This window comes from Suricata suricatta, chromosome 3 (genome assembly GCF_006229205.1).
Source record: "Suricata suricatta isolate VVHF042 chromosome 3, meerkat_22Aug2017_6uvM2_HiC, whole genome shotgun sequence".
NCBI classification, from domain to species: Eukaryota; Metazoa; Chordata; class Mammalia; order Carnivora; family Herpestidae; genus Suricata; species Suricata suricatta.
In genome coordinates, this window is record NC_043702.1 from 105,113,075 (window position 1) to 105,132,168 (window position 19,094).

At 43.4% G+C, this 19,094-nt stretch overlaps 1 long non-coding RNA gene across 1 annotated transcript in view; it reads left to right on the top strand.

Moving 5' to 3' along the window:
• The first annotated feature begins 11,599 nt into the window (after nucleotides 1–11,599).
• LOC115286574 overlaps nucleotides 11,600–19,094 on the top strand; it is a 9,970-nt gene continuing 2,475 nt past the window's right edge. Inside the window, exons 1-2 of the long non-coding RNA XR_003906144.1 lie at nucleotides 11,600–11,753; nucleotides 12,339–12,508. This is a non-coding gene — a long non-coding RNA (uncharacterized LOC115286574). The remainder of the gene's footprint in view (nucleotides 11,754–12,338; nucleotides 12,509–19,094) is intronic.

Sequence of the window (19,094 nt, forward strand, 5' to 3'; positions counted from 1 at the left end):
TCAAGACTTTCCTACCTATTCTGTTCACTGATTTAACTCCAGCACTTAGAATGGTATAGTGCATGCAGTAGGTACCCAATAAGTATCTAATGAAGGAAGAGAGGAAGAAAGGAAGGAAGGAAGGGAGTGAGGAAGGAAGGGAGGAAGGAAAGAAGGAAGGAAGGAAGGAGTGAAATGGTCTCTCCTCCTCTAGACACTATGAGGCACAGAAACAAAGGCTGAAATGTGCCCCCAGCCTGAGGGTGGCTCCCACACAAAGAAGTCAGAGCCAAGAGAATGGCGTGGGATGGATGTGGGGCCCGAGGATCTGAACCTGATGCCTGAGCCAATCAGTCCCCCATGCTGGCTAAGCTACTTGACCAGACATATTTGCTTCTAGTAACAAGACACTTTCTTCTTCAACAGAGGGTTTAAGCAGTTGTTCATGAAGACTTTAAGAAATCACTCCACACTCATAGAATATTAAAGTAGGGATGGACAGGTTCTCCGGGGTTGGGGGGTGGGCTCAGGGCTGGTGGGGTTTGGATTTGCCCACCACATCAGCCTGTGGACTCCCAAAGTTTGTTATCCTTTCTGCTGATTTCTCCCATGGGTCACACCGCAAACCCCCTGTGGGATTTATTCGAACATCATCCCATGTAAACAGTGGCCTGTCTAGCATTCGTCACAGTTAACAATTAGGCAGAGGGCTGAAAGTAAACCCATGCTTACAGTTCAGAAGGACCAGCCATCAGAGGACTCAGCTCCCTCGTAAGCAAGGTCACAGGAGGGCAGGCACTTGGGGACATGGTGTGTACATAAGACGCTATGAAAAACATTAAGGTCTTTGTGAAAGCCCTCAACTGAGCCTCTCTCCTCTCCATCCCACATTCCAAACAGTGTTCTTTTCAGCATGCCTTTCCACTCTCCGCCTCTACAGTGCCTCTGCTCTGCCCTGACAGAGGCCTCCTGGGCTTCCTTGGGCCCCCTGGTTCTCTCCGGACCACACACCCTGCCACAAGGTAGGTCTTCCCACACTGACACAGGGACTTGTCATTGGAAAGCAGCTCACATAGCAGTTAAAGCACAGCTCTGTGCTCAAAGATCTGACCCCCAGTTTGGGACCCTTTTTTATCTCCTCCTGGATGACCTGAAGTGAGTCCAAGCACTTCTCTGAGCCTTGGTTTCTCCACTGTGAAATGGGCTGAACCAAGACTTTTGTCTGTAATTTGTAAGCCCTTTGACTGAGCAGGGCAGCCCCCAGGAACTGTTGGACTGTTCTGTGTCATTCCTCTGCTCTGCAGCTTTCTATGGCCTTCTATACCTCATGCTTCTGGTCTTAGCCCCTCCACCAGCTTCGGGCCACCGCTGACCAGGCCCTCCCTGCCACCCATGTGATTCTTTACTTACCCCAGACTGGCCTCCTCCAAGAATGTTCAGCCCCTACTCTCTTCCTACCCAAACACCAACCATCTTTCCCCTTCCAGGGTTCTCCTCATGCTCTGGTTCCTCCAGGAAGCCCTCTCTGATAACCAACTCAGCCTGAGCTCTCCATTCTCTTGGCCCCTGCAGGGCTTGGGTTTGTCTCATATTTAGAACACTGTGTATGACAGAGTAACCCTCCACTTATGCTCCTTAGACTGTTGACCCGTCTCAGGCCTATAGCTTGTACAATTTGTCAGTAAGGTCAATCAGTGATGTGACCAGAATATAGACTGCATAACCATGTGGCCTTAGGGAAGCTACTCAGTGTCTCTCTGAGTCTCGGGTTGGTTATCAAGAGAAACAGGAATAAAAAATTGTGTTTATGTACAATGGAATATTACTCTCCCATAAAAAAGAATGAGACTGCTCCTTTTGCAACAATGTGGGTGGACCTACAGGGTATTATGCAAAGTTAAATAAGTCAGACAAACACAAACACCATATGATTCCACTTATATGTGGAATCTAAAAACCAAAACAAACAAAAGGCAGAAATAGACCCATAAATACAGAGAACAACTGATGGTTGCCAGAGGGGTAGGGGGATGGACAAAATGGGTGAGGAGTGGAAGGCACAGGCTTTCAGTTATGGAATTAACGTCACCGGAATAAAAGGCACAGCATTGGGAACACAGTCAATGGTACTATAATAGCATTGTATGGTGACAGGTGGCAGCTACACTTGTGGGGAGCACAGCATGACATATAGACTTGTCCAATCACTATGTTGCACACCTAAAACTGATTAACATTGTGTGCCAACTATAATTTGATTTAAAAAAAAGATGTTTACAGGAACACTATGAGGACTAAATGAGAGAACATATATAAGGCACCTACCAGTTTCTGGAACATAAAAGGCACTTAAAAGATGAAAACCAATATTGTTGTCACCATTGAAAGGGGTTTCTTTCCTCTCTGTTGCAGAAAATCTACATCCAAGTGTTCTCTCCAGTCTGCATTAACCAACTATTTAAATAAGTTATAAAGTTCTATAAAGTTATAACTTTATAAGCTTCTCTTTCTGAAAATGCTAACTATGCAAGAATGTTAAGAAGAGGATATAAGTGCTCCCACCATCTTCATCCACCATGATAGTCTCCTCTACTGAGCCTGAATCTAACCTCAGAATCTTTCTTAACACTGTTCTCAGAGCAGTCACCACTAACAAATCAGAATTGGCATATGCTAAATAATAAAGAATTTGACTGATCTTTGTCTTTGGTTCTTGGGCGGTAACCTCTAAATCCTTGGGATTTTCTGAGCACTAGTTGTATCTTAGCTGTTCATGGTTGGCTCTGATAGTTTACGCTGACAAGATAACTCCTGGTGGCCACAAGATAGTTTCGGGGCTAGCCACCCCAGAAAGACCAGTCATAATCAGAGAGATGGATACTTTGAGCCACATGATATTATGACCTTGCAGGTATGGTACTAGATGAAACAAATCAAAGAAAGAAAGACAAAAACTGTATGATTTCACTCACATGTGGAATCTAATGACACAAACGAACAAACTAAACAATATGGAAAGATACCGAGAATATAGGGACAGTTACCAGAAGGGAAAAGGATTGGAGATGAGCAAAATGCGTGAAGAGGGTGTGAAGTATGGTGATGGATGGTAACTGGACTTTTAGTGGGATTCACTTAGTAATGTATATAGATGTCAAATTATGCTGTACACTTGAAACATAATTTTTATACCAGTTTTACTTCAATTTAAAAAAAAAAAGAGAAAGAGTGATCAGGAGTTACTGTGGGTCTGTCCACTTTTGTGAAAGTCCTCTGGGGACCACCTGAACCAGTGGGGGACAGGAGCAGCAAATGTTCTTTCCAGCTCCTGATCTTCCAGTGCATAATCCTTAAAGTGACCCCATTACATGCAATGACAATCTCAAAATCCTACCTGATATTGGTTTTGTCTCCTTCCCTGTCTCACTCTGCCCTATCCCCTCTCTCCTGCCTCCCTTTGGGACTCGTTTTCAGATAAACATCCTGTACCTCCTCAGAGTCTGTTTCCAAGGGAACAGGAACTACAGCTTAAGGCTGGGTTCTGCAGTCCTGTGCTCTGTAGTATGGCTGGGGAGGTCCAGAGCTCTCCACCAGCCTCCAGGTATGAGAGTCTGGAGGGAAAGACAATGGTGGGGTGGCCTGCCCAGGGACAACAAAGGAACTCTGAGGATCTGTGAGGGCAGAGTCTCGGAATGGGTCACAGAAGAGGGGAGCTGCCTCAGTCCCTCCCAGCGCAAAGCCAGGGCTGGACAAGAGGACCCCATAGGAGCTCCCCAAGGAATGGGACAGAAGAGCAGACCCCACTTAGACTCAGGGCAAGCTGCTTTGTCCTGAGTCCATTGGACTCCACTCCTGCCTGTACCGACCTAATGACCTAGGGATGTTTGCCGACCCCTCTGCAGGCAGCCTCCAGCCCATGTCAGGGCTGTTTTCCTGTGTGTACAGATCACACTCTGTCCAAAAGTGCCTTCCAAGGTGTGAGGGATGGGCACCTGCCCTGCCCAATGCCAGTCAAGGAGATAGGAGGCTTTCCCAAGCCCTCCACCTGAGGACTTCCTGTTGTAATTCCCAGAACCACCCTGTGAATTCACAGAACATACCAGCATAGGTTCTGGCTATTTATCCAAGAGGGCTCCAGAAGGAAAGACCCCCAGAAGAGGCCTGCGGGAGCAAGCACACCATCTTCAGCTTCACTCTCTGCACCCTCTCCAAGGTCACCGCCAGCCTCAGACATGAAGAAAATCCCAGCAGAGATTTTAGTGGTTGAGGTAGAGAGTGGAAGAGGACAGCTCTCTAGCCCCACAAAAGAGGGCTGTGGTGTGGCTGTTTCCCCAGACCCTGCCTCTCCAGCTACCTCGTGGGCTCCTGATGGACCAGAGGGTCCTGTCCTCTGGCTGCAGGGCCTCCAGGAGCTTAGCACGGAGCAGGTGCTCCCAAAATGATGACAGCTGAACATTCACTCTCCACTTTCACGAAGTGAAATCTAAGTTTGTTTTGTTCACACATGGTCTGCACCTCTCATCTTACCTTGAGCAAGTGCTGAGCACCTCTCCCCTCCCACCAACACACACACTGCGAGGACACCCACCTCAGCTCCCTTTCTCTGCGCCCATCCTTTAAGGCCAGGCTTCTCCCGCCCCCACCACCCAGCAGAACCTGTGTCTTGACCTTGTTCTCCCTCTGCCCTTGCAGCATGAAATGGAAGGTGTATTCTGAAATCCAGCTCTTTTACAGAAGCACATCCAACAGTAATGGGATGGGAGTTCCTCGTGGACTTTCAGCTCTAGCTCCTCCCTGTGGCAGATTTAATGCAAAAAGCAAAAACAAAAACAAAAACCCACAAAAATCATGAGAGACAAAATATCAAAATTTTCATTAGAAACAGAATCAATAATGCCGATTATTTTTGCCCTAGACCCCAGTAGGATTTGACACAATCCTGTCTTTCTTTAAAATTTATTATTGTAAATTTATTTAAAATGATATTTTATTCATAATGGAAATTTTGCCCTTGTTTTCTTTTTTTAAATATTGCATTAAAATATCTCATATCTTGATTCCTGGGGGTTTTGGTGCCCTTCTAAATTGTGCAGCCAAGGCAATGCCCTCACTCCCCTCACAGGAGTGGCAGCCCTGCCCCAAAGCAAGCTTTTTGGACCTTCTAAGGGAAAGTGGCCTCAGATAAGCATTTCCTGCTGAGTATTGTGCAAATCAACTGGAACCCAAGGTAATTAAGTCAGCCTTGGGAGAGCAGACAGGACCAGAGAGAAAGGAAGGAGACAAAGACAAAAAAGCTGAAAGAAGTAGAAAACACAAAAGATTAAAGAGAAGAGAAAAGACCGGTCCAAGCCCATGACTGTGAGATTTATGCAAATAACCCCACCCGCTGGGGCAGGCTTCCTCCCCGTTTGAAGCCTTTCCCTTCAAAGAGCTAGTATTTGTAATCAGCCAGACACTGTAGCAGGACTAACTATGTGTAATTTAGTGGCTTCCAAAAACAAATCTACTTTTATCTTGACTTGTTTAAGTAGTGGATATAATTTCTACAGAGACCTAATACACATATCAATTTACAAACCCATTTCTCCCTCTAGCCCCTACATGGCAGCCCTGTGCACCTTGACCCTTTACTACTGGGTTATCTGTAAGAGCAAAAAGCCACAGTGTAGAGGAAGATGGCCCTCCACATGCAGAGAGGCCAGGCATCCCAGCTCGCTCCTGTTGTCCCTCTGTGACTATGAAGGCACACAAAAAAAGGCAACTTGGCAGCTAAAGTGAGCCAGTTTGGTTTTTCAAATCCCACTGTTCCCACTAATGGCAGATGCCCTGTTTCCAAGTAGTAGATTTGAGATAATCAACAGGACAGACTCTCTTCTGAGATCTATGCTCCACAAAGCTCATGCCAAATAACCTCCCTCTTGGTCACGCCATTTTGCTCAGCGGAACTGGAGTCTGAGCAGAGAGTGGGACAAGAGAAGGCAGGAGAGGTGGGCAGGAGTTAAACATGATTGACTCTGAAGGCCCTATCACTGAATGTGATTTTTAATCCCAAGGGCAATGGACAGCTACTGCAGATTTGTAAGCCAAGGCATACTATCAGGGGATCCATGTCTTTGAAAGATTTCAGGGAACTGAAATTGCCACCAGCTAGACCCTTAGTCCCACAATTTATTTCCCACCTGCTTGTATTCACTGGCCTTTGTCTCACATTTTTCCTTTCCACCTTATCTCTGAGTTCAGGCCACTGGAAAGAAAAACCCAGCCCTCCAGTGATAGCACCTGCCCTGACAAGACCTCCCTCCAGCTTAGACCACCCAGATCAGTTCAAGTGTAACCCCCCAATTCATACCTGTGCAGATGGACTATGGAGTGACCTCTAGAATGGCCCACAACTGCTTTATCTCTGCCCAAGGAGGACACGGACCTCATTTACATAACATGGAATATATGTATAGGCATGTTTCCTTAAAGGGCATGCATGATCTTGTGCCCCTCTTTACATACCATGACCAGGATCTACGTTTTAAGTATTCATCCTGATGGTTCATAAAAGGAACCTCTCCACCCTTGCCCAGGGAGTCATGGCTTCAGAAATTATTCCCTGTGATCTACTCATTTGCTGCAAATAAAATTTCCTTTGTGCACCCACTCACCTGGTGTCGTTTCTATGACTCAACAAGGAGTGAACTCATATTAGCTCCTTTACAAAATTGGACGAGTGTATGCAACTTGGCAGTAGAGGTGAAACTGATCAGACTTGGTTAGGATTGGCTCTGAGAGGGAAGAGAAGGAGGAAGGGAGTCCAAACAACCCCCAGCTTCTGGGTGGAAAACTACGCTTCTCACTGAAGGAGAAGCAGGTCTGGGGGACCCTGAGGTCAAGCATTTGTCTTATGTGGTGGGCCAGATCCAAGGTGCCTTTGAGAAATCTGATAGCAGCCAGATGAGCAACTGGGTATTCCTATTCAAAGCTCAAAGAAGAGGGTTTAAGCGAGAGATTAAAAGAAATGGAGAGTCATCTGCATATATGCACCAAATAGCAGTTCCCTAGCAGTGGGTTCACTAGACGTGGGGCCTCCAGTGGCGGTTGGAGTGAAACAACAATCAGTTCATTCCTTTGCCCAAAATACAGCTAGCCCAAGGTACTGCAGCCACTAAATTGTTTGGAGGTGAAAATATTTACTCATCAAAACAGCCTCTTCAAACCCTCCATTCTCTCCTCTTTGCTCAGACCATTTAGTCTTTCTGGGCTACACTGACCACCACCTTGGCCACTCCCCAAGCCATCCAGAACCCTCCAGACCCTTAATCTCCTTTTGTAAATTCCTTCAGTGGGCTCCGTTTCCAAAGTGCTCCCAGTGAATTTGGAGATGCAGAAAGCTTTGGAGGGGCACCCAGTATTTCTCCTGCTCCAGGGCCTCTCAAATACAGCCTCAGGTGCTCTGAGGTCCGCAACTTCAATTGACTTCCTCCTCACCACCTCCTGTGAGACCTGGGGGACCCCTATGACAGACAGTAAGTCAAGGAACGCTACGCACTGCGCAGCTGGCAAGGAGCAGACCACCCTGGCACGGGGCATCTCTGAGGATAGGTGGCACATGTGAGACATGGGGGAAGCGGCCCACCATGGCCAGTTGGCAGGGCCTAAGAAATACCCAAATATAGAACTTCAGCTTTGGCTTTGATTTCGAAAGAAAATTTTCCACTTTCATTTTCAAAGGGGATTTTTTTTTAGAATTCTTGTAAAAGTTATGAGCAACTTCATCCAGGTTACCAAAGATACTGGCCAAAAAAAAAAAAAAATTCCACTAAAAGTGAATCTGCTTAAAGCAGAAACTAAAATTCATAGGAAATAACAGGGAAAAGCTTATATTTAAACTTTATTTTGAAAAATAAACTAAAAACATTATCAAAATGATATTATTTCACTGTATTTTAAGTAAAACCTGGTTTATAAGTGTTGTAATGGTCTCTTCTGTGGATTTTTTTTTACTTTATATTATAAAAATTTCAAACAAAACAGGAAAGAGAATGGTGTAACAAAACTTGATATATCCATTACTTAGATTTAATAATTAACTATATATAACATTTTTTGGTTAAAGTAATTTAAAAGGTATTGTGACATTTCAATGTAAATCTTTTTATAATGACATTAACCCATATAGATAGAATGCCATTATCACAGCTAAGAAAATCAACAAAAATGTCCTAATGTTATCTAATATCCAGACCACATTAAATCTCCCCTCAAATATCCCCCAAAATTGTCTTAAGTTTGGTTTTTTCAAACAAATATTCAATCACATATACAATGGACAAATAGACAAAGAATGAGATCTTGCTATTTGTGGCAACATGATGGACCTAGAAGTCATTACGCTAAATGAAAAACCTGAGTCAGAAAAAGACAAATATCATAATTTCACTTACATGTGGAACCAAGACAAACAAAAACAAAAACAGAATCATAAATATGAGAACTGTTCAGTGGCTACCAGACTGAGGGCAGATGGGCCAAATAGGTGGAGAGGATTAAGAGGCACAAACTTCCAATTATAGAACACACAAATCACAGGGGCGCCTGGGTGGCTCAGTCTGTTAAGAGTCAGGCTTGGGCTCAGGTCATGATCTCACAGTGTGTGAGTTCAGACCCCAAATTTGCACTGACAGCAGAGCTCATTTTGGATCTTCTATCCCCCTCTCTCTCTGCCCCTCCCCTTTTTGCATGTGCTCTCTCTTTCTCTCTAAAATAAATAAATATTAAAAAATAAAAAATAAAATAAGTCACAGAGATGAAAAGTACAGCACAAGGAATATAGTCAATAATATTGTAAAAACATGGGATGGTGACAGATGGTGACTACATTTATGGTGGTGAGCATTGTATAATGTGCAGAATTGTTGAGTCACTATGTTGTACACTGGAAACTAATGTAACATTGTATGTCAACTACACTTCAATAAGAAAAAAGATCCAATCAAGAAGCACTCTTTGCATGAAGCTGCTATGACTTCGAGGTATCTTTTTACTCTAGACTTTGCACTGTCCAAAACAGTGGACACTGGCCACATGTAAACCAGTAATAAAGATGAAGTAATATGAAAAATGCAGCTCCTCAGTCTCACCACACTTGTAGTGCTTAACGATCATACCTAGCACATGTCCATCATCACAGAAATTCTATTTCACAGTGTTAATTGTGAACACTCCCCTTGCTCTGAGCACCCTCATTCTGTCTTCTTTTTATCTATAACATTAACCTGTTGAAGAGATCTGGCCAGTTTTTATGTAAAATTCCCCACCTTCTGGACTCATCTGATGGTTTCTTTGTGCTATCATTTCATTTGTTCCTTTACCCCCTGCATTGCCTATAAACTCCAACTCAGAGCTAAAGGCTTGATTACTTTTAATTATTAGAGCAGAGAAAGTAGCAAGTATTGTTTGGGGTACAGGGATGGTTTTCCTTTAAAACTGTGTGCTGGCAGTATTGTGGGGTGACCGAGAGCAAGAGCAAGACCTTCACACTGAACTTGCCCAGTACAATCACGCCCTATCCTGGCCTTATGGCTTTAATATTCAAATTGCTTATTTTGTTGCATATAGCATTTTACCAGTCACGTTTGACTGCTTCATAAAATTTTGTACTTTCTACAGGACCCTAATTTGGCTCAGTAGTACATTTTCACTGTATCCATCCATCAGTGGAAGGCGGGGTAGTAAGAGACCCCACCACCAGGAGACAGGCTCCCTGCAGCAGTGAGAGAGGCTTGCATAAGAGCTAGGGTCACAGGTGGCGAGCCCAGCAGTGGGCATCCTCATGGGACAGCAACTAGAAGTGTCTTGAGCACCCTCGGAATTTTTTAAATACTGCATTTAAGGAACTCTGACAAATGAAAAGCAAAAATTTAAGTTGTCCATCCATGTTATTGCAAATGACAAGATTTCATTCTTTTTACAGCTGAATAATATTCCATTGTGTGTGTGTGTGCACACGCGTGTGTGCACCACATCTTCTTTATCCTTTCATCAGGTGATGGTCACTTCAGCTGTTTCCATAATTTGGTTATTGTACATAATGCTGTTATAAACATCATATCCCTTAGGGATACATATATCCCTTGAATTAGTATTTTTGTATTCTTTGGGTAAATACTAGTAGTATGATTCCTGGATCATAGAGTAGTAAACAAACAAAACAAATGGACATGGGGAAAAAAGAGAGAGAAAGAGAGAGCGAGAAGCCAAGAAATAGACTCAACTGTAGAGAACAAGCCAAGGGCTACCAGAGGGGAGGGGGGGAGTGAAATAGGTGATGGGGATTGAGGAGTGCACTTGTGATGAGCACTGGCTGTTGTGTGGAAATGCTGAATCACCATATTATATACCTGAAACTAATATTACAGTGTATGTGAACTAACTGGAATTTAAATAACAATTTTAAAAAGATATTAAGGTAAACCATGGAGGGACTTTCTTATTTGAATTCTTCACATTCAAAAAATTATTAAAATGACTTGAAAGGTAGAATTCATAAGAGAAAAGTCACTATAAGGCTTAAACCAGGGTAGGGGAGTGACTGAATAAACTGTTTCAGCCACACAACGGAGTACTGAGCAACTAGGATTAGGATGAGAACTATCTCTATATACCGATATGGAGAAGAAATAAGGTGAAAGAAGGAAGCAAGCAGAGTAACGGTTATAATACGATACCTTTTATGTAAGACGAGGGGCAAACTGGATAGAAGGATATATAGATAGATCATTTATGGTGTCATAAGAAACAATGGAAGGATTAACCAAAAACCGATATTTGTAAGTGGTTGAGAGAAAAGAGTGAAGGGGATAGCTATATAAAAACAAGACTTCTGTGGATGTAACTTGTTAGGTGCTTTTTATTTTGGACTGTAAATGTCTAACATAAATTTTTAAAGCTTAGTCACAAAAGAAAAACAAACAATCCTTTAAAATTTGAAAGTACACCTAAATGAAGGAGCCTCAGTATGAAGCACGTGACATAACCACATAAAGAAAACAATTATTTGAAGTGGCTTTGAAACACAGCGCTTTGACTATACATCCCATGTAAGAGATATTCTATGGATAATAAAAAAGGAAAGAAATCATAAACTCCATTCAGCAGTTATGTTACTAGTATTGATATTTGTATTAAATGACTGTTGCCATCATTAGGTACCATAATTTTCAGCACAAAGATGATATAGTATAAAATCAAGGAATAAGTAAAAATCCTGAAATCTTGAAAATGAATCAAAGGGCAGTTTGAATTCATGTATTTTTCTTTAAAAATGCATGCATTCTGGCTCTGTTCACTGAAAGGCCATTGCTTCTAAGCAATGACCATCAAGTAACAATGAGTAACACTTACAGTCAGGCTGTGCTCTCTAGAGACTCTTTACCAGAAAAATGGGCTAATTCCAGGTCTAGGACAAAAAACGTATGGAATGAGACTGAGTCATCTTGTACCAGAAAGCAAGGGAGCCATCACAGATTGATGAGATCACAGTGAAGTGACACTGGGTGGCGCAGGGCACGTCCGCTGCAGCTGCTCAGGGACGAGGGGATTGATTACTCCGCGGTCACAGGCTCATCAGAGAGAGGGGCGCCGACTGCAAGGCAGAGATGAGAGGAGGCTCCTAGTACCGGCAGGGCTGGCCTGGGTGGGCACACCAGGGAAGGGGGGACTTAAACCCAGCCCTAATGGGCAGAACCTCGGAGCAAGGAACCGAACAAGACTAAGGATGCAAGGACGTGAGTATCTCAGGGGCCCACACCAACCCCAGGCCCTGGGCAAAGAATAGCAGCAGACACTGGAGACACGTCTTGAAAAAGGGAGCTCCCTCAGCCCTGGAGAAGCTAGGGTGCGGGTGGAGGGATTTTGGGCACCAGATCGACCTTCAGAATGCCAAGAGCAGATTTCATGCAAGAACCCGCAGGATCAAGTGCTCTTAAAGGCAGGGGCCGGCAGGGCCGCCAGGCCATTAGTTAGAGCCCAAGGGTGCACACACATTGTCTGGGTCCCTGCCCCTGCAGACCCATATTCCCCAGGGTCCCGGGTGTCTGCGGGACCCCTTTCCTCCTCTTCCTTTCCACTCCAGGACCAGCCCTTTAGGAAACTTCCCAGCAGCAGAACCCACTGCCTCCAGCCCCAGCTTGAGCTCAGGACCCATCCTCCTGGGACCCATGCCAGACTCAGTGTCATTCCCTGACCCGGCACACTCCTCCAACCCAAGACCGCTTGGGGTCCTCCTTGTCCCCAGGATGTCTAGATACTATGGGGGAGCTGGTCTAGTAGATAGAAGGACTCCCCCAGCAGGATATTTACTGAATTTCTAGGGGAGTCTCTGTGCACAGCCCTGCAGATGCTGTGGGAAGCCCAGAGGACCAGGTCAGTGCCCCCTGCGAGCTGCGCCACAGAGTGCCTGAAACTGGAGCTACTGGTGGTCCCAGTTCTCACTGTTCCACAGGGTTAAAGCATCTCCGTTTATCCGTTCAACCCGCAGGAGGTGAGCTTTGGGGGTTTGCACTAGGCGCTGCCAGGCGCGTCCCGCCTAGCCACGTGGGGTCATCTGGGTCCTGCAGGACCCAGGACCACCATTCAGGGGCTGATCCATCTGAGCGTGCGGACATTTAGATGCCAGCGATGCTGAACTTCACTCTCCCAGCTGAGGGACTTTCAGAGGGCACCTGCGGCTCAGCCTCCTTGCTGACAGCTTCTAGGGTTATGGGACTTTTCAGCTTTTGCTGATCTGCTGATTGTGCCCGCCTGGTGATTTTGGCGTTCACGTCCCTGAAAACAGAAAGGCTGACTGGATCTCACATGTTGATGTGGCATAAGAAATCTGCATGTAAAGTGTCTGCTCACGGTTTTCTGCCCACCTTTCTTGATCTATTTGAATTGATTCTTACAGCCTTTTGGCACCGAATGTGTGGTAACCAATTTTTCCATCTCTGAGTCTTTTTCCGTTAGTGGAATAATCTTGATTTCTTGATTTTCGTGTTATCTATTTCAGTGCTTTCAAATTATCTGTGATGATAGATCAGTTTCTTTTTCTTGTTTTCATTTTCAACACCCATGAAAAGTAAAATAGAATAATATAGTTAATATAAATGTTAAAATGACATTCACAATCTAAGAGAGAGAGGGAGGGCTACTAACTCAATAAAATGAGACAAAATAGAATTGTTGTGCCCAAGTTTTTTAAATCGCCCCAAATCACCCCAAAACAAACACCAGAGACTGCTAGGGAGACCGAGTCACGCCTGCAAAAGCAAAGGGCCTTTATTACAAGCTTAAGTTCGGGCTCACAGTCTCCAGCCGACCTGCTGGCCACGTAGAGAGAGCCCCGAACAAAGGCAGGGCAGGGCCTTTTATACCTTTGGGAGGGGGAGTTACAGGAAAGGGTGACAGGTGTACAGTGATCCAAACCCTGCCCCCCCATCAACACTGGCAGTTGTGGGAGCCAGTCACACCATCTGGAGCACTGACCAATCAGAGTGGGCCCAGGACACCCCACGTGGGGTGTGACTAGGCCCGCCTCTAGAAAGGTCAAAGGTAATGGCCGGCCTTCCCACATTGGGCACCGCAGGAGTTGTCCCTCCTTAATGCGAGCCCTTTCAGGAGAAGCCGGCCCCTTCCCCTTTAAGTAAAGGGGAAGGCTGGATCGGACCTGCGGCCGGAGGGGGAAGGCCCCCCACGGCTGCCTGGTGCATCTCCACTGCGGAGGTGCGCCGCCACCGGCTCCGGGAAGGCTGGGATTGCCCGGTGGTGAGGGCCGGATGGGACCTGCATCCTTACAGAATCATCTAAAATATGATGGCAGGAAAAGATTTTTTAAGAGAAAATAGAAATAAATGTTTAATTATAGATAAGGCAGATATGAAATACCCTGTCAAAATTATATAAATGTTTCGAACAGCTGACTTCCAATGTGTCAACTTGCCGAGACACAAACTAGAACCAGAATTTACAGATGCCAACAGTTTGAAGCTTTCCACCTACTACGTGGAAAATAGCACAATTTATCTTATTTTTCCCCTCTCGCATTAATGCTTTTTTCTTATTTAAGAAATCTTTCAGGACGCCTGGGTGGCTCAGTCAGTTAAGTGTCCAACTTCAGCTATGGTCACGATCTCGCAGTCCGTGGGTTCAAGCCCAGTGTCAGGCTCTGTGCTGCCAGCTCAGAGCCTGGAGCCTGCTTCAGATTCTGTATCTCCCTCTTTCTGCTACTCCTCATTCATGCTCTGTCTCTCTCTGTCTCTCAAAAATAAATAAAGGTTTAAAAAAGTTTTAAAGAAATCTTTCACTATCGCAAGGTCATAAAGATATTCTATTGCAGTTTCTAAAATTTTTAGAGTTTTACCCTCCATATTTAGGTATTTACTACACCTAGAAAAGATTGTATATTGTGCAAGATAGACTCAATTTTGTATTTTTTCTCATGGATTTTTATTCGTCACTTTATTGAGAAGCTTGTAATTTAAATTATCATCAATCAAAGGTGTATTAGTGTATAGGTCTGTATCTAAAGCTTATATTTTAAGTCAACGGTCTATATGTCTATTGTTGCACCAATAACATGCTGCCTCAATTACTATAGCTTTAGATTAGGTCTTGGTATCTAATAGCTGAAGTCTTTCTACCCTGTTCTTCTTAAATAGTGTCTTTGGCCATTGCATTTCCATATGTATATTTAAATTTGACCAATTCTCCCAGGAAGCTTATTGAAATTTTAATTAAAATTGCATTAAATCTATGAATGTATTTGAACAAAATAACACATTTAATACTACTGAGTCTTCCAATCCATGAACATGGTTTATCTCTTCATTCATTTAGGTCTTTTGAATGTTTCAACATAAAATGTTATAATCAGAAAAAAGGGGAAAAAAGGATACAGGATTCAATTTGAAAAGGCTACACTGGCTTAAGATAGGATTATTTGAGCCCCCCAAAAGTGAGATGATTGAAATGGAATGAAACATGGCAAATATATAAAAGTCCAAGAATTCATTAAACATTTTTTTAATATCTTCAGTCATCATGGGAATTAGTACATCAACTCATTACTCTGATAATTGATAAATTGATAAAGGGACAAAATCAAGCATTCATTCCACCTTTTCCCTTATAAACTATATGTCAGAGGGACCAAAGAATCTATTGGGTGAAATTTTCATGAGGAACTTTATAACAGAGGAAACAAGTTGACCCTACCTGAACCTATGATCAATCTTATCATCACTGAAAGTACAACAGATATGATGAGCCTCCCTTCAACACCACCACAGTGGGATGCAATAGAAATCCACAACACCATCTATGAAGGGTTTTTGCCTTAAAAAGGAAATCTGAATTTAATCAAATCTCTGGGATCCAACCACCATTTTATAAGAAATACAGGAAACAGAGGAAGACATTAAAGAGTCCCTCTGTGCAATAATCAGCCAAATTTAGGGTACCAGACATTCTAGAAACCCAATGAGCTAGTTTCTTTGGCCAGTCAATGGCATTTTACAAAGTAATAATAATAATAATAATAATAATACAAAGAATTATAAGAATATTATAAAGAACAAAAGATATTTAAGATATATCCCAAAATGATGTGTGGGTCGTCTTTGGATCTGGATCCAGACAAATCAACTCTAAAAGATAATTTTGGGGAATTTGACCATGAATGGTGTATTACATGATATTAAGGAACTATGGTTTGTTTAATTTGGTAGGTGTGATAATACACAGTGTTTGTGATTTTTAAATGATCTTGCTAGTCAGAGATGCATAGTGTAGTATTTATAGATAAAATTACATGCTGTATGGGATTTGCTTAAAGGACTAGTTTTTAAAAAATAATGTGAGAGAAGTGGTAGCTCAAATAGAAATGGCAAAATAGAGACAACTATTGAAATTGGGGGATGGGTACATAAGAACACTTCATTACATTATGATCTTTAACTTCTGTCTGTGTTTAAAATTTCCAAGTAAGTGTCTATGGTTTTGTGTAAATTAAAAACAGTCAATAAATGAAAATGTCAAATAAGAAACTAGGACAAATACTTGCAATTTATATGATAGCCAAAAGGTTAATATAAGTTCTAGATAAAGAGTTCTTACAACACATTAAGATAAAAGTGAGCACTCAAATAAAAGGATAGGTTAAGGACAATGAAAAGGCAACTTATCTAATTACAACTGGCTAGTAAACTTACAAAAATTAGAGAAAGTCACTAATTACCAAAGGAATCAAATTAAAAGTGATGAAAATTATTTTCACATCTTTTTTGAAGTCATTGCAGTGTGATGAGAAATTGATGCACATATACTGCTGGCTAGATTATAAAGTGTGTAAATATTCTGGCAGGTAATTTAGCAATATGTACTAAAGACCCTTAAAAATGTATGCCCTGGCCAGGTCAAGATTCTGTGCTTCATGGGTTTGAGTCCCGCATTGGGCTCTGTGCTGATGGCTCAGTTCCTGGAGCTTGCTTCAGATTCTGTGTCTACCTCTCTCTCTGCTCCCCCCACCCCACTCTGTCTCTCTGTCTTCCAAAAATAAATAAACATTAGAAAACAGAAAATGAGAGGGGGTGGAACCAAGATGGCAGAGAGGAAGGAAGCTCTGTAAACTCCGTCCGCACCGTTTATCGAACTGAGAAGGATATTATGCTCATCTGTGAGAGTGGAAGGAGAAAATACGAACTCCAGAAGGAATAGAACCTCAAGGATACCTGAGTGAGTGGGGGCGAATGGGGGAGATCCAAAAACGGGTCAGGCCGGGACGGGCAGGGGAGGTAAGATCCCCAGCCCAACATGACGCAAGCGCGCAGCGCCTGAGAGACAAAGGGAAGAGACAGAGTCGGAACACGCTCATAGAACTGTCTCTGGGGAAGAGGTATAGAACGCTTGGCTGCGCGTGGAGACAGAAACCGACTCCACAGATAACTGCTGGGTAGCGAGGTGCAAGAGAAGGAACAGCCTCCAGCCCTAAGCCATCTCAGCGGGGAATCAGAGGCGTCTGTGGCTGTGAGAAGCGGCTGCGCTGGGGAGGCGCACTCCCCTGCGGGAAGCGGCCGGAGCAGCGACTGTGCCAGGCGTGAGCAATTCGAACTTGGTTTTGGGAACGGGACCACGGACCCCATTTCCACGGCACACCTCGCCCCCTGCACGGACTGCACGAATCCCAGGTCCCCACAGAGAAAAAATAGGGCGCACACCGACGGGACCCTCAACAAAGAGTCGGTGACGGGTGGAGGCCCTGGGCGCGCGCTTAGACTGTAGGAGCTCCCAGCTCATTTCCAGCAGCGCACAGTGCCTTGAGCAAAGCTATCAGAAACTAAGAGAGACTGGGTTTTTTGCTTTTTGTTTTTTTCCTTTCCCCCATTGCAATCGCGATCCTGACTGGGGGTGGGGACTCCGCAATTGAGTCTCTGAAGGTTCGCACTTCACCTCCTGCTGCTCATTTCGCCTGAGGCAGGGGCGGAGCCTCTGAGAGCAGACTCCAAGACTTACACATCAAACCAAGCCTATCCACCAGGGGGAGATGCTGCTTGCTTTTTTTGTTTGTTTGTTTTTGTTTTTTTGTTTTGTTTTTTGTTGTTTGTTTTTTTTAATATATAAAATTTTTTTTCTTCACTAGTTTCGTACTTATTTCTTTGTCATTATTACCCTTTTTTTCCTTTTTCTTTACTCAATTCCTTTAAATTTTACTCCTTATATTCCTTTCTCCTTTCTCCCTTACTTTTTCACCTTCTTGAAACCCAGATATATTCTCCTGTATCTCATCCTTACCTCTCCCCTAAACTGGTCATACACTTTTAAGCGGTCTACTGTCCTTTGTTGTCTCCGACCCCCTTTTATAAATATTTTTTTGTCTTTTCTTCTTTCTCTTTTCTTTTTATTTTCTCTTCTTCTCTTCCTTTCGTCTCTTTCCCTCCCATTTTCTTTCTTTTCTTTCCCCCCTGTAATGTGTTTCTTTATTTGATTTGTCTGTGTATATGTGTGCTTCTGTTCCCTCAGTGTTTGTCAGTCTGTTTTCCTTCATAGGACTACACCAAGAAACAAGCCAAAGTGTGCAAGAAGGCGAGTCCCAAATATTGCAGAGTAGGGAAATAAAATACTCACAGGCACAACTAGAGAAACTGAGAGATATCATTAAGAGAATATCTCCTGAAATGGCAGGCCCTGGACAGTCAATAAGCCTCCTTTAACAGAGAAATACTAATAGGTGCACAGAGCCCAACGAGCGTTCTAAAGGTGACAAGAGACAGAAAACTAGCAAAAATGACAAAATGAAGAGACTCTCCACTGAAGAACTTCCAGGGGGAAGTTACAGCCACAGAAATGCTCAAGGCAGATCTAGACAACATATCAGACAAGAATTTAAAAAGCTGGTCATAAGATTAATCGCTGGGGTTGAGAAAAGCATCAAAGAATCAACTGATGAGTTAAAAAAGGCTATAGGTGAGGTGAATAACAAACTGGAGGCAGCCACCTCAAGGATTGACGAGGCAGACAGAAGAATCAGTGAATTAGAAGACATAGTTATAACAAAAGAGGAAGCTGAAAAAAAAGAGAGAAATTGATCCAGGAGCAGGAAAGGAGAATTCGAAATCTGAGTGATACAATCAAACGGAACAACATCTGGCTCATAGGAATTCCTGAAGAGGAAGACAGATAGAAAGGGCCTGAAGGGATACTTGACCAAATTATAACTGAGAATTTCCCAAATCTGGGAAAAGAAATAGACATTCAAATTCAAGAGGCACAAAGAACCCTCTTAAGACGTAATTTGAATCGGCCTTCAGCACGACATATCATAGTGAAACTGGCAAGATATAAAGATAAAGAGAGAATTCTGAAAGCAGCTAGGGAGAAAAGGGCCCTCACATACAAAGGGAAACCTATCGGAGTGGTTACAGACCTATCTAATGAAACTTGGCAGGCCAGGAAGGAATGGCAGGAAATCTTCAATGTGATGAGCAGAAAAAATTTACAGCCAAGAATCCTCTACCCAGCAAGCCTGTCTTTCAAAATAGAAGGAGAGATAAAGGTTTTCCCAAATAAACAAAAATTGAGAGAATTCATGACCA